The sequence below is a fragment of the Odocoileus virginianus genome, chromosome 11 (genome assembly GCF_023699985.2).
Source record: "Odocoileus virginianus isolate 20LAN1187 ecotype Illinois chromosome 11, Ovbor_1.2, whole genome shotgun sequence".
In the NCBI taxonomy this organism is placed as follows: Eukaryota; Metazoa; Chordata; class Mammalia; order Artiodactyla; family Cervidae; genus Odocoileus; species Odocoileus virginianus.
The window spans coordinates 52397963-52414505 of record NC_069684.1 but is presented as its reverse complement, the minus strand read 5'-3'; the positions used below and the strand labels follow the sequence as shown (position 1 = coordinate 52414505).

At 39.3% G+C, this 16543-nt stretch overlaps 1 protein-coding gene across 3 annotated transcripts in view; it reads left to right on the top strand.

Annotated features, from left to right (window-relative positions):
* DISP1 (dispatched RND transporter family member 1) overlaps positions 1 to 16543 on the top strand; it is a 219321-nt gene that overhangs the window by 21008 nt on the left and 181770 nt on the right. The window lies entirely within an intron of this gene.

Genomic DNA, 16543 nt, shown 5'->3' with positions numbered 1-16543 from the left:
GGCCTGGCATGCTGCAGTCCATGGCGTCATGAAGAGTTGGACAGTATTGAGCAACTGAACTGAACTGACTGAACTGAGCAATAAGATCAACCTCCTTCTGGTTTAAATTATTTTTATTAGATGTTATAGTCCTGGTTATCTTTTAACCACAGAAATAACAGAATAACAGTGTTTAGATTTACCTGTATGCATTTGTCATTTCTTTTGCTTTCTGATCGTATGCCTGTTCTTCATGCATATTAGCTGGAAGATGAATTGGTTTTTAGCCACCCCCATTCAGGGTTCCCCCAGCTCCCTGGGCTTTAGTGTGGGAAGGCCCTAGCTCTCCACCTTGAATAGGCCCTTGAATTCTGCCTCCTGTTACCCTATTTCATATGGCTTCCTCACTTTCTTCAATCAGAAGAATTTTAAAATAATTGACTCTAGCATTTTTAGGTGATTTCCAACCATCAGGTCTACAGTGCCAGAAGCAGAAGTTCATACTGTCATTGTGCTTGACTGGAGTGTTTTGCATTGACCCTGGGAGGTGGGGAGAGAACCTTTATTTTAGTCTACCATACCTATTCCTGCTGCTGCTGCTGCTAAGTCGCTTCAGTCATGTCCGACTCTGTGCGACCCCATAGACGGCAGCCCACCAGGCTCCCCCTTCCCTGGGATTCTCCAGGCAAGAGTACCGGAGCGGGGTGCCATTGCCTTCTCCATACTTATTCCTAGCAACCAGCAAAAATATTTTATTGAGAATATAAGAAAGAAACTGTTTGAGGGAGAATGATGGGATTCAAGACATTCTACCCCCCCAAATGTGGCACCTTGACATATTGAATATTTTAAGCTGAAGGGGTTTGAGAAATGGCAGGTGCAGGTCCTAACCTTCCCCTAGGCAGGTCATACGACCCCTCAGTGTATGAGGTGTCCTCCATGTACACTAAGGAAAAGAGCATCCTTATCTCCTAAGATCTCCTCTAAGAGGAACACCAGAGAAATCTAAGTGTCCAATCCTTGCTAGGTTTTCCCCAATTCACTACTCTTAGCTCAGACAATTTTTTGTCCTATCATATTTTTCCATGACTCTTCTCTTCATCAAACTTGGTATAAAGGTGCATGTTTAACCATTTCTTTGGTCTTGATTCCCTTGTGAAGGCTTCTGTGTCACATAAAAGTAAATTTGTATGTTTTTTCTTTTGTTAATCTGTCTTTTGTTACAGAGACCCAGCTGAGAACTTAGAAGGTAGAGGGAAAAGATAGTTTTCCTCCCCTACAGTCTGGTGACCAGGAAAGGATGACTAGGGCCCTATTTGCCCAGAAGCTGCAGATGGAATCTTGGGAAAACTGACAAAAGTCAGAGAAAAAAAGCAATTCTTAACCAGTCAGCACTCCCAGATCTGCATCTCTAGTGCTCAGTCAAGAGAGGAAGGTAAAAATGGCTTTGTCCATTCTTTTCCAGAGTCAGATTAGCAGGAGAAAAACAGTTGTTAACAATTCGTTCTTTGAAGCTTGACTTGTGAATTTGTCTTCTAGTAGCTACTGATTGTTAATCCTGTCCCTCTCAGGGACCTCTATTGTTCTCTTCCTTGTCTCCTTTTGTGTCCTGAGAACTTGGCTTGGCTTTCCTCCTGCTGGGACATTCGGGTTGTTAAACCTATGTGAGTGGGCATCAGTTGTCAGATTGGAGGCACCTAGAATGTGAATGGCACCTAGAATGGGTTTCCCTGGTGGCTCAGATGGTAAAGAAGCTGCCTGTAATGCTGGAGACCTGGGTTCGATCCCTCGGTGGGGAAGATCCCCTGGAGAAGGGAATGGCTACCCACTCCAGTATTCTTGCCGGGAGAATTCCATGGACAGAGGATGGGGTCGAGAAGAGTCAGACATGACTGAATGACTAACACTTTCAGAATGTGGCTGGACAGAAATGCGGAATGCACCCCGTTTGCGGGTAATGTCCTACCCACCATTGCCAGTTCTTGGGCAGAGTCGGGGGTTGGGATCTTGGGAGGGCTGTATCTTCTGCACCCTCTTTGAGAAAGCCTCTTGTGTCCATGATTGAGCCGTAACAGGCTCATTGGTGTTAAGTCATGAGAAAGGCTTTAACAGTTTGGGGTCACTTGAGATAGGCATACCTTTGGTTTTAAAAACAAAACAGAACAAAAAACATGCAAAACTTCCAAATATTTACTGTTTGCCTTAAATGATACCTGATTTTAAGATATTTGAAAGGATACTTTTTTTTTTTTTAAGAGCTCTATTGCCAGAAGTTGGCATAATTGAAAGCTTATATTCAGCACTTTATAGGAGTTTTTTGGTTTGTTTTTTAAAGTCCTTTCTGTTCTTCCTCTTTGATCTGCTCTTCACATGGGAACTTCTAAATTGTGTGAAACTCCCTTCTGGAACTCTTGCTGACTATATGTTCCACCAGCTTTGTCTAATTCACTTCTGATTGGCACAGTTTTGCTGAGGGATGATTTAGAACTTTGCTGGCTTCTTTGGGAGACTTAAGATCTCAAACTGACTCCTCTGAGACCTCTTTCTTCCTTTGCTTATGATTCTATTGCCTCCTTTTTCCACCTCACTCTTCCAATTTCCTTTAATCCTTTGATAGGTCCCTCTTCAAGCCCCTAGCTCTTCCACCCTTAATTTTTTCTCTGCCAGATATTTTCCATTCCAGCCCCTTAGTTACTTAAACTCTGGTCTCCTGCTCTCAGGGGACACAGGGTCCTCCCCAGAGTAACTGTCTGAGGTTGAAAAGGAAAAAGGCTAATTGGAGGGAGTATTTTATGTCAGATGAGCTTTGGAGACATCCAGACAGCTGCTCAGTGTCTCCTCAATCACCTGCCTAAAATTTAGTTCACAGGCTGCATCAGAGTATATATCAGAGTAGGTGAAAATTTTAAAAGTCTTCACAAATATTGGTAAAAAAACATTAGCCTCATATTGAGTAAGTTACCTCAACTGATCCCACTTGCCAGAAATAAAAATATAAAGTGAATAAAATCCAGTGATTTTTGTATTACTATGTTTTACTGACACGTGGCTAAAATTTTAGAATAAAAGTTATAAAATCTTTGTTTGTATTTATTTGTGTGTATATATATATGTCTATGCATGGATATTACATATATGTGCTATTTTTCTTTCTTTAGAAGATATTACCAAATTAATTTATAAAATCCCTTAAAGAAGTTCTGTTCAAATTGGCTTAAAGATGAATGAACATTTACATAAACTAAGTATTCCTACAATTCTCAGGAGTATAGAAATTAACCCCAACTTTAAAAAAAAATTAACCCAAACTTTTTTTAAAAAAAGTTTGCATTATCTAGGATACCCTATGGTAAATAAAGCTAGTTTTAATATTCTTGGTAAAATTAGAATGTTCTCATAGTTTTCAGTATTAAATATAATGCAGAAGTACACTTTTTTTTCTACCTAGGTTTACTAGTCAAACAAGCCTATATTAGATATTTAAGATTATGAAACTGTACGTTCAGCCTAACAGCAAAATATGTAATAAAAATAAATTGCTTGATGTATGTCTAGCATAACAGGTTGAAAATAAGAACACTTAAAGGGAATCATGTTTAACTTTTTGGGTTCTTTGTGTTTGTGATATTTTTTATATTTGCTTGATTTATCAACAAGAAAAATAACTTAAAATGATGGCTAGCTTTGTTTAATGTCTCATGAAGTTTTCATGAGCAACTCAGGCATAATTGTTAAGAATAAGTGAGTTAATGTAAGTAGGATGAAAGTTTATAAATGAAATTTTTGGTGATAATTGTACTTTATAATATGTCTACTTAAGAATAATTTCCAAAATCTTTTTGATAACTTGAAACCTTAGAGCATACTAAGTTATGTTCAAATGATGGGCGTTTATTGAATATCTGATCATTTCCATGTAAGACAAAATACTGAAACGTTGATTGCTGAACATAGCTTATCCTCTTTTGGGATCTTAAATTTTGTAGAGGCCAAAGATACTTCATCCTGTTAGCAAACATCTTTGCCACATGGAAAAACTATACTAAGAGGAAGTATATGCCTCTAGAAATTGTAAAATGGCGTATTTATAAATTTTCAAAACTACAGCAGAATGTTAGTATGAGGTAGGTAGTTCACAAATGCATGCTTTCTACTAAGTTTTCACTGAAAAATAAAGTGACTAAGGATTAAAAATTTTTATCAATTATGTTAATGAAACTTCTAAGAATAATAAGGACAAAGAAAAAAAAAAGTTTCTGTAGCCAAAGTATAAAAGGAAAATAGGATGTGTTTCTGATAAGGAAAAATATACACTGTATGAAGAATGTTTTTGTTAAAGGGAAAGGAAAGTAATCTTATCCTGAAATAGAATGACTGGCTGTTCCACAATGAGAAAGAGGAAAAGCATGGGACAAAAGCATAGTGTATATATAGAAAAAAAGCAGGAATGTGAAAGGTTTGAGGGAAAGGAATTTTATGTGTGGTCAAGCTTCTAAGATTGAATAGATTTATTTTTAAGTTAAAAATAAAAAGATAAGCCTTAATATCAAAAGTATACTGGGTGTAACTAGAATGACAACATTTTCTTGGATTACTGGTCTTCCCTTATTAAGAAATTGTTTAAAAGTTTTTCTTTTTCTTTTAAGTAATCTGTTTGAAGAACCAAATTTTTCTGTCTTATCAGAATGATTTCCTGTACTTCACAGTTGTCTTTTTCAGATCTTTGATTACTTAAGATTAACAAAGCTAAGGGTTTGTTGACTATATTATCTTCTGTATCTGCCTTTAAGATCTTTTATTGTCACTTTGGTTAAGTAGATAATTAAGTATTATTTTATAATCATCTTCATTCCTATTTAATCAACTGCTCAAGCCTTTTGACATTTTGACAAAATTCCCCAAATCAAATTCTAACTAAAGTCTTTTTTTTCTTTATCACTTTAACTTTGGGGTTTCCCAGAGAGTCCTCAGAAAATCTCAAAAGATTTGTTGCTCATCTTGTTAAAGGAGAGATGTTAAACTAATTAGGTTTATTTGATATATTAAGCTGCATAGGAAGCATTGTCAAATAAGTGATGATGTGCCTTCTTTAGGCTGTATTTGTGTGGGCATATGTTATTAATATAAGTATTTCAGAAATGGTATAAAGTTCATAGCAATTTGTCAATACTTAGTGTTCATATGTTCAGCATTTGTATGTTCAGCATTATGTTATCCGTCATATATTTCTGGTTATTATGTTAAAATATTGTATGTCACTGAAGTAAACAAAGTTCCTTGTCAATTATGTTATAATGATCTCACATCAGATTTTTAGCCATTTAGTCATTTCAAAGACTTTTGTCATTCCCAGACAGTTTTGTTTTACTCCTGATGCTTCTCTGAAGTTGTTTACAGTCAGCTGCAAGCGAGACAGCTCCATGATGCCATCCCTTGAATAGCTTTGAGACCAGGCCAGTGGAGTAAGAATTTTCTGAACTCATAAAGAAGTTCATGGATTCACAAAACTGCTAATCCAAGATCAAATAGACCAAGTATTAATCACATGAGACTGAATCAACTGATAAGGATGATTATAATTTTTTAATGACATTTGTTTGAAACATTGCTTATTCTTTAATGTTTTGTTTTTCTCTTTTCTCTTAAGCTATCTATAAGTTACAGCAATTTGGTAAAGTATGCATTTGTGAACAAAGACGAAACAACTTATTTTCTCCCTACCTGATCTCTCCAGAATTCAGGAACTTATTGAGTATTTTTATTTTCATGGCAATTTAGTTATTTGCGCAAGTCCAATAAGAATCTCTTTTCCTTGAAATAGGACATCATAAAAACATCAGTTGTATTACCAAGGCTTTAAGTGGACTTTTATATTTCAGAATGATGTATAAAATCAAATACGACCAGACAGCTTTAAGGAACTAAGGTGGTCTTTATGGAACTAATGCTTATAAACTCTCTTGGAAAAAAACAAAACAAAAAACTGGCCTGGTACCTGGCTTACAGGGTACCCAGCATTACAGGTAAGTGACGAATGGCACTCCAGGGAGACTCAGTCAGTCAGTTCAGTCACTCAGTCATGTCCAACTCTTTGTGACCCCATGGACTGCAGCAGACCAGGCCTCCCTGTCCATCACCAACTCCCGAAGTTTACTCAAACTCATGTCCATTGAGTCGATGATACCATCCAACCATCTCATCCTCTGTTGTCCCCTTCTCTTCCTTCCTTCAATCTTTCCCAGCATCAGGGTCTTTTCAGATGAGTCAGTTCTTCGCATCAGGTGGCCAAAGTATTGGAGTTTCAGCTTCAGCATCAGTCCTTCCAATGAATATTCAGGACTGATTTCCCTTAGGATGGACTGGTTGGATCTCCTTGCAGTCCAAGAGACTCTCAAGAGTCTTCTCCAACACCACAGTTCAAAAACATCAGTTTTTTGGTGCATTCAGCCAAATCTGCACGTTTGAAGGGAAGTCTGGTGGCAAGTTTCTGCTTTGACTTCCTAGCCTTGAGAGGCTTTTAAAAGTCTCATTTGAGATTCCTTATTTTAAGTTCTAGCAAACTTAAAAAGAGTCTGTATGGTCTGTCATTATTCTTGCTGCACCTATATAAATATCAGGCCAGATTTAACAAGATGAGGCTGATTTTGCAAACAGATTAGTCATTTATTATCTTTGCTAGAAAGGGGGGTGACTACCAAGAGAAAAATCATGTTTCAATAGGAAACTGTAGCACACCCTTGTGAGTCGTAAGTTCTAGTTCTGTTCATTGTTTTTAAGGTTTTATCTACCTGTTAATTGGACTGGATCCTGAATTCTTCTAGTTGCCTGCAGTGTTTGGCTACAGCTTTCCAAGTTAGCATTTCCAGTTTTCTCCCACCCTTCTGACATGAAATCATTGAGAACTAAAACTGTCCTTTTTCCTGAAGCCTGGAATCTGAGTCTGGCTGACTTGATTTAAACTTCAGAGAAATCACGACAGCAGATCATGTATGGGCAGCCTTCATGCCTGTTGCTGTGTGGGCTACTCAGAAAGTTCATGGAGTATTTGATGACCTTACCACAGACATTTTAAACAGCCAGCCAGGAAAATCCATCAGATTGCTACTGCCTGTCCTCACTGTACCATCTAAAGGTACTTTTAAGCCCAACATCAAGAAATCTTAACTGACTGCCGTCTGGACTCGAAAACTGAGGTCATGTTTGTTCTAACCATTAACCTTTATGTATTTTTCTGTTTGTTTTCATAGAAATGTCCCTTGTTAAATGCTTGATTGCTCATACTGTATAGAGAACTAATAGGTGGGCATTTACTCCTACCTATGCCACCACCTCCTGAAATGAGACACAACTGTTTGAATGGACTGACTATTTTCCAGGACTGAGGTTGATTCAGTGGGTTATGGGATAGTCTACCAACTCAGTTTCTGGGAATGAAACTTCTTCGGGAAGTTCCATATGGGAGAGTGACAAGGTTTAGGACATGCTACCCCCAAATATGGCATCTTGGCATGTTGACTGTCCTAAGATGAAGGAATTCGAGAAATGACAGGTATAGGACTCTCTGACTTCTCCCTGAAGCGTGTCATGAGATCTCGTGTAAGAGATGCTCTGCCTATACCCAGAGGAAAAGAAAGGTTTGAGCAAACTGGCCTTGCTAAGTTTCCCCGTTTACTGCTCTGAGCTCATACCCCTTTTCGTCCTGTGATACTTTTCCATCACTCTCTACTCTGCATCAAACGTCATGTAAAAAACTCAGGCTTAACCATTGTTTTGGTCTTTATTTCTTTATGAAGGTTCCTATGTCACATAAAATTTAAGTCACATAAAATTTAAGTAAATTTGTGTGCTTTTCTCTTGTTAATCTGTCTTTTGTTATAGAGATCTAGCTGAGAACTTAGAGGGTAGAAGGAAAAGATACTTTTCCTCTCCTACAGGACCTGATGGTTTCCACCAAAGGACTTTTCAAAAAACTTTTTAAAAGCTCTCTTTACTTGAGACTTAGGTTGACTGCCCTCTGGAGGAAGAAAAAAATATTTGAAAACAAATCTTTTAATTATTTCTTTCTCTTGCATCTTATTCTGAAATAAACAGGAGCTAAGGATTACTTGATATGAGCATGGATTGTCACTTGTAAAGCTCAAGTAGAAGCAGATGTTCTAAGATTTATTTAAGCTGAAATTTCCTGGTGGTTCAGATGGTAAAGAATCTGCCTGCCATGCAGAAGGCCAGGGTTTGATCCCTGGGTAGGGAAGATCCCTTGGAGAAAGGAATGGCTGCCTACTCCAGTATTCTTGCCTGAAGAATTCCATGGACAGCGGAGCCTGGTGGACTACAGTCCACGAGGTCACAAAGGTGTCGGACACGACTGAGTGACTGAGTGACTAGCACTGAAATTTCAATCAACATGTAAAAATGCATTTGTATTGGAATTTTGCAGAGTTTGTATCTTCAAGGGCCTCAGTAATCTTCAAAGAGAAGATAACCATACTTTATCAGTTCTCATTAAATTTTAGGCTCAAAAGTAGTTTTTCGTTTTTTATAAAAACATTTATACAAGACAAGCTTTTTTCATGTGTTTTAATTGATTTTCAAGTGAAAAAAATCATGCATTATGAAAAATAGTGCCTCTACTGCTTTTTACTTGTTCTCCTTATTTATTAATAAATATTATGAGGATATACAGAAGTAGAGATAACTTTTATTTTATTTTTTTAGAGATAACTTTAAAGGAGTATTTTCTTTATTCTTCTTTCTTTCATATAAACCTGTGACCTAGTTTCTATATAAGATGTATGTGTTTTTCTTTGCTCACTAGATAAACACTGTAAAAATAATATTTTAATTGAAAAGATACTTAAACCATATTTTTTATAGTTAAGGTTAAAGTTTTATCAAGTTATTATTTTGTAGTGGGAGGTGTTAATTTAGTGTTTTTAGCAGTGACTTTGTGAGTGCTAATACAAAGGATGAGCATTCAAAGGGAAGCAGTTGCTTGCTTTATGAGTGGTGATGTTGAGTAATGACTAAGTACATTCATTTGCACTGCCAGTATAGACTCCAAACAGATATTTCGGTGTCTTTTTCACAAGTGGGTCATGTGATTTGGTGTTTATCACTGACTTGAATTATCTTCAAGTCTTACAAATCATATAACTTGACCATGAAATCAAGCAGCCGTTTCAAAGGACTCTTCACAAGTAGATTTTATTTTTAATATTTTTTGGCCACTGCAATGAAAAGAAGGTTGTGCAATTTGTGTATGCATATTGGAACTTTGTTTCTCTCCCTCTCTCCCTCCTTTGTCCATGGAATTCTCCAGGCAAAAATACTGGAGTTGGTAGCCATTCCCTTCTCTACTAGATCTTCCCAACCCAGGGAGTGAACCTGGGTCTCCTGCATTTCAGGCGGATTCTTGACTGTCTAAGCCATCAGGGGGCTTTCCAGGTGGCACTAGTGGTAAAGAACCCACCTGCCAGCACAGGAAATGTAAGAGACGTGGGTTTGATCCCTGGGCCGGTCCCGTGGACAGAGGAGCCTGGCAGGCTACAGCCCGTAGTCGCAAAGAGTTGGACATGACTGAAGTGACTTATCATGCACACATGCTTCCTCCTTTCCTTTCCTCCTTTCTTCTTTCTTTGAAGCAAGTTTCAGTGGAAAGATTTCTATAGTACTTTTTGGTTGGTCTTCCCCACATGATTCCTCCCATTAGTAGAGTTAGCTTTGTGCTAGGGCTACTAGGCCATTATATTTTTATAGATCTGAGTCAGCATCTGTGAGATTGCAACCTCTGCATTTTATTTAAATCTGCTCTCTGTGCTTTTGTTTTATGGTTAATGGAGAAGTCTAATCTCTATAAAGAATGGTATCTAAGTTTGTGAAGAACCTGCCAAGGTTGTTGTGGTGGCACATGTGATTGGTGAATCTTTTAGATTTAGATAACTTCAGTGTTTTCAGCACATGTTTAGTATTAGATTTGTTCCTAGGTTCTTTCTTTTGCAGGATATATATTCAGATTGGTTGTATAGAATCTTTAATATGCTGACCTTCAGTTGTGCTAAAGTGAAATGATTCTCTGACCTCTTACAAACTAGGTTATTTCTTTTATTTTTTTGACTGTGCCATGTGGCTTGTGGGTTCTTTGTTCTGCATCCAGGGATCGAATCCATGCACTTCTAGTAAAAGTGCAGAGTCCTAACCACTGGACTGCCAGAGAAGTCCCTAGGTTATTTCAAGATTGAGAATTTCAACATTATTATCTGATAAAAGCTATTACTCTAAGTATTACACAGTTTGGCATTTACATACACACATACATATGTGGAATTTCGAATTAAAGTTAGGTTAAAAAAATGGGACAGTTGTATGAGAGGCATTGTTTATTTTTTGATAATAAAGGCATCGTAAGTTCATTTGACAGATATAAGCTAAATGCCCATGTAGAACTTGGTTGATACTGGGTAGAACTTATAAACAGCTGTAGCTTCTTATCCCTTAACCTTAAAAACCCTATAGCTGTACTTGGTGAATGTAAGTGTTGTAGTAGTTCTGATGAGAGATTATCACAGGACAAAAAGATTAGAGAAAACTTTTTGGACACTGAAGATAGGATTTGGAAGTTGTGGGTGTAGAGGAGGAAGTACCCAGTAGGGGGAGCTGAGGTGAAGGTGAGACATTGCAGATGTGTTTGAGACCAAGTTGGTTGTAGTGGTATGAAATACATGTTAGGGGAATAGGGAAGATAAGCCTGGAGCTGGGGCATATAGGACACTGAATATCATCCTGAGAAAACTTGAAGTCTTGTAAAACTATGGGTTGATTTAGGGCCTAAACTTCCAGGTCTGAGTCCTGATTCACTGCTTGATGGCTTAGTAATCTTGTACAAGTGTTTGGACCCTTTCTGACAGAGCTAGGTTTGTTCTAGATGACAAAGTTGCAAATCACCAAGTCATTGATTTTACCAAAGTTTCTAATGTGTAAGGTCATAATAGTTCCTCTAAGAAAGACCCTGCATTTTGAGTTACTGATCATAAAATATATAGAAAATTATCTTCTCATCACTAACAAAAATTTTATTACCTAACAGTTTTCTAGTTGAGGATTTTTTAAATAAAGGACTGTTTTATATAGTTTTGCTTTCTTTTGGGTATTGTTGATTTAATTTTGAGTTAACTTTAAGGTGAAAGTAAATATAAGTTAAATTAGATTAACATTTTAAGTTTAAATTTAAATAAGTTCAAGTTTAAAAGCACCCCAAAGGAATCAGAGCTAATCAGAACAGTCTTGTACCCATCCTGTGGATGGAATGGAAACCCTGAGGGTTCTGGGCTTGAAAAGAGCCCTGTCTTTGAGAATAGATGTTTAATGAAGTGGTATGGATAGCTGAGATAAGTCACAAGTACAGCTTCACAGGAGCTTATATTAGAGTGGCCATAGTGTGGGTGTTAAGTCGGTCCTTCCAGACGGTCTCCTTTCTGGTTTAGGGCTACTCTGTGGGCTCTGATCTTGGGTTGACAGTAATGTTTGGATAATCCACAACTACCCTTTTGTACCCTACTTTTTGTGACCATAAACTATACCTTTTGACCTCTGAGACTGTTGGACAGTTTAGTTATATATTCAGACTGCATGGAGAGACTTGTAATGGACAGTGGTAAACGGGGTTTTGTTCAAGGAGAAAGAGGGTAAGAGAGCCTTGGGGCTACTGTTATACCTCAGTCTTTAGAATCTGTCCCTTTGGTTGTTGACTGCTTTCCTCAAATGACCACTGGCTTGCCATGATGGTGTGAAGCTATGATATGATGTGTAAGTTATGAGGAATTCATTTCAGATATTATAAACTGGGCTCTAAATTCACCTGACAGAAACCAGACTTCTCTTCAGAGATCATTAGTGAAGGAGAATTGGAGCCAGAGGACCTGCTTCTTGGCTTCTGTTCTTACTATTTGTGTCACTCTGCAAAACATGTTGTTTTTCTTAATCTGTTTTCTCTTGAATAAAGGGAGGGGTAGTCATTTCTATCACAGGTTGTTGCTTAGATAGGATGCTAAGAGAGGATTTTATAAAATTCTAAAGAGCTAATTAAATGTGAAGTGTCATTGGTAGATTGTGAGTCTTTGGAGGCAGGCATGTGTCAAGAGTACCCACAATGCTAAGGCACAGGTCTTGACCTTGTGAGCTCTGTGAGGGCAGGACCTTGTTTGTTGCACCACCATGTACCTAGTGTTTTAATTTGGTTGTACTTATATCATGTTCTCTAAGTTTTAAAACTTTTACTCTTTTTTTTTGTTGTTGTTTCTCCCGTTTCCTCAGAAGTTTGATTTCCCTTCTTCATCTTAGAGAAGATCCCCTGGAGAAGGGTAGGCTGCCCACTCCAGTATTCCTGGGCTTTCCTTGTGACTCAGACAGTAAAGAATCCTCCTGCAATGCGGGAGACCTGGGTTCGATCCCTGGATTGTGAAGATCCCCTGGAGGAGGACATATGGCAACCCACTCTGGTATTCTTGCCTAGAGAATCCCCATGTGCAGAGAAGCCTGGCGGGCTACACTCCACGGGGTTGCAAAGATTTGGACATGACTGAACGACTAAGCAGGCATGCACATCATAGAGAAAATAGTGTAACAGAGCATAGCACCATATTCTATGGCTGGAGAGATAAGCTAACTCTTTGTGGACTAATCCCTCGAGTAAAGAGACGAGATCTTAACAGCAAGTTCTCTGCCTCAGGTAAAAAGGAACAAGATAGTAGGTGGGAATCTGGAGGACACAAATATTGAAAAGGAATGTTTGGGTCCTTCTTTTAGGTAACTGTGGCATATGTTGAGAAATTTAGCTTAGTTCAGCAGACTTTCTGGATTTCTGTTTTGCGTTTAGGACAGTAGCAAAAAGTATCAAACAGAGTAAACAGACCTTGTGTTAGAGTGTGAATAATTTTGACTGTTGAGATGGAAGGAATATGGTGTTCCATTCTCTGAGGGAAAACTGGTTACTGGACTCCTTCAGTGACCTTGAAGGTAAACACAATTAAGAGAAAAATCAGACTTCAGTTCTTCTATTCTAATGATGTTTGTAAGTGAGCACACTAGATTTTAGAAATATCTGTACAGACACACTGTTGACTGTGAAGGTTTCCTCCTTTAGCTTTATGTTGGTAAAATAACATTGATAAATTTTCAATAAGTGTACAGAAGTGGTAATGTGTGGCCAAACTTTAGGATTTATTTGGGACTGGTCCTTTATTATCACCTAGAAGAAAAAATTATAATTTAAACGTTTAACATCTGGGAATCACTATAATTGTGATAGACAAACCTTACTTCAATGGAAGATGGGATAAGGAAGTCAGGCATCTCGAATCTGTCTACTTACCTTGTATATCTAGCAGAACCGTCTGTCAACCAGATCCAAACCTCCTCTTCCTCTGATGACTGACTGTATAGGTGCAGGTGCAGGCGGGGGTAGGAAACAGAGGCAGCATAGCAGGAGTGGGACCATGAGCATCTGGGCTGCTTCTTTGTATGTCTTACCTGTGCCTTCACGGCCTGCTGAGCCTGATCAGGTGCACACTGCTTCCATTTGACAGTAGTGTGTTGCTGTGCATGCCCAACTTCAGGGCTCGATGGGTCAGATAACACTCGGTTTGTGATGGGCAGCTCAGGTCTCATGGTAACTTGGTAGCCCGTGGTCAAGCATTTGATTTGAAGCCCAGTAGCAGGCCAAAAATTGTCTCTTATAGGGAGAATGATTGTCTGGAGATGATGCAGGGTCTTGCTCCCACATCCTGAAGTCCTGCACTGTGATTCAACATGAGGGCCTGCCAAAGGCTCACACAGCATCCCTGTTTGCCAGTGATCTTTCAGGCACTGTGGGATCTGCTGCATCATGTGGCCCCAGGGCAGAGCAACTTACCCAGCAGCTGAAACCTGTTGTAAACCTTCTGTAATTCTGGGACCCCCTCAAACTGGCAGCTCTTCTGATCACTTGATAAATGGGCTGGAGTAACACAGCCACATGGGGACTGTGTTGCCTCCAGAATCCATCATGGTCCCTTAAGCATTGTGCCTCTTTCTTGGTTGTGGGAGGGGCCAGATGCAGCAACCTATCCTTTACCTCAGGAGGGATGTCTAGACCTGCCTCATACCAGTGGCCCCTAAAAATTTCACTGAGGTAAAAGACCCCTGAAGTGTAGTCAGATTTGGCTCTTGTCTTCTGATGTACAGATGTCTGACCAATCAGTCTACAGTAGTTGCCGCTGCTCTACAGTTAGCGTCATGTCATGGGTATGATGGAACAATGTATTGTCTTGTGGAAGGGGAAGACAATAGGATCCCTGCGAAGTATACTGTGACACAGGGCTGAAGAGTTGATACACCCCTGAAGTGAGACAGTGGAGATGTGTTACTGGTCTTACCAGCTGAAAGCAAACTCCCTCTTGTTGGGTCTTAGGAACAGGATAGAGAAAAAGGCATTTGCTAGATCAATAGCTGCATACTACATCCCAGGGATTGTATTAATTTACTCAAGCAATGAAAACACATCTATTAAAACTCCTGCTATTGGAATCACCACTTGGTTAAACTTACTGTTAATCCATCACTCTCCAAGATCCATCTGTCTTCTGCACAGGCCAAATAGGAGATTGAATGGAGAGTGGTGGGAATTTCAATTCTTGCATTTTTCAAGTCCTTGTTGATAGCCTGATTTCTGAAGTCCTCCCAGGGATGTGGTATTGCTTTTGATTTACTGGGTTTTCCTCGATAGAAACAGTTTTAGTAGCTTCCACTCAGCCTTTCCCCATATGATAACGCTCACTCCACAGGTCAGGGAGGAGACAGTGTGAAAGTTATGCCATCTGCTAAATAGGTGTGTTACAATTATGTATCCTGGAACTGGGGAACCCACGGAGTGGATTTGGGGACCCACTGGGCCCACTGTGAATGGACCTGAGCTAAAACTCCGTTGGTAATCTGTCCTCCGTAAACTCCTACTCTGGAGGGCTGTTGTTTTGGGTTGCTGGAATCAGTGTCAGTTCAGAGGCAGTGTTCATCAGTCCCTGGAAGGTCTCATTATTTTCTTTTCCCCAGCCCGTAGTTACTAAGGTTAGGAGAATGATTAACAGCATACGTTTTCAGTAGTCTACTGGGGTCCTTCTTCAGGGAACTGACCTTTTCATTTAAGGGATTCTGGGTCTGTAAACTGGCTCAAGTTTATGATCAATTGAGGGGCCATGACTCTCTCTTTTTATGATCTGAATTAGAATTTTGTTCCTTTGACCTAGACTTTTCATTTATTCAGATCAAATAAGAAGTTAGTAAGCTTCCTATCTATTTCACTTCTAGCAATACCATGATTAGCCAACACCGTAGGTCTGTATGAATCCTACTTTTCCAATTGCTGCTTTGATTCTGTTGTTCATTATGGTGACTATGCCCACCTTGCTTTGGCAGCTAAATGCTGCCAGTTGGCCCCTGCCACCTTGGGACCCAATTATTCCCATTGTGTTTAGGTTTTCTGGTTGAATGGTTGCAGTTCCCAGTGGAAGGTCTGGCTTACAGAGAAGAGAAGAGTAATCAGAAGGCTTTTCAAGGATGTTGGGGCACCTGTCACAGATTTATTTCTCAGACTCTTCTGGATCCTCCCACTGTGGGCAAGTAGGTCTTAAATGACAACTCACTCTTAACATTTCAGTTTTCCTAAGCCTTTGAATCCCTTCTGCATTAGACCAAAGGGGAACCAGGGGTGGGGTGTTTTAAATTTGCCCATGGTGTGTCATCTTTTGATGTTTCACCCAACCAGCCAAACTGTTAGAGCCCTTTCTAATGGCCCCAGCTGGAACATGAAAGGCAGAATCTTTGCTTAATGAGTCCTTATTAAGAAATTCAGCCTGATTCAACTTTATGTTCCTTGTACCATTATCCCATACCCTTAAATACTCATTTCCAGATACGTTCCCTCAGTTTCTGCAAGCATAAATTATAATTGAAAACCCAAGTAGTTCTTTTGGTGTGTACGTAGCAAACCTCCTACTTTGTACCTCACTTTTAGGAACCTGCTGGGACTTGAGTCTAGTTATAAATCTAGAAGAAAAGAGGGGTGGTGGAGGTGAGTCAGCATTGTCTTACATGGCAGCTCCCGCTGGGGATACCATTGCTGTTTTCATTAGGCAGAGTGGGGTCAATTCCCTCAGGGGTGGAAATGCTGATACCAGTGTGGGTGGGGTGGCTGCTACTGCTGGACACCCAGGATTATGGTTAGAATCAATCCAGTTCTGCCACGTTTAGTGAAAAATTTTATAATATATACACATTCCTATTGTTATTTAACATGATACAGGAGCCATAAGAGATGCGGGTTCGATCCCTGGGTCGGGAAGATCCCCTGGAGGAGGGCGTGGCAACCCACTCCAGTATTCTTTCCTGGAGAATTGCACAGACAGAGGAGCCTGGTGGACTGCAGTCTGTTAGTTTGCAGAGTCAGACACGACTGAAGCAACATAGTATGCATGCACAGCAGAGATAGTATAGGATCAAGATGGAGTTGAATCCTGGCTTAATTATTATTAGCCAT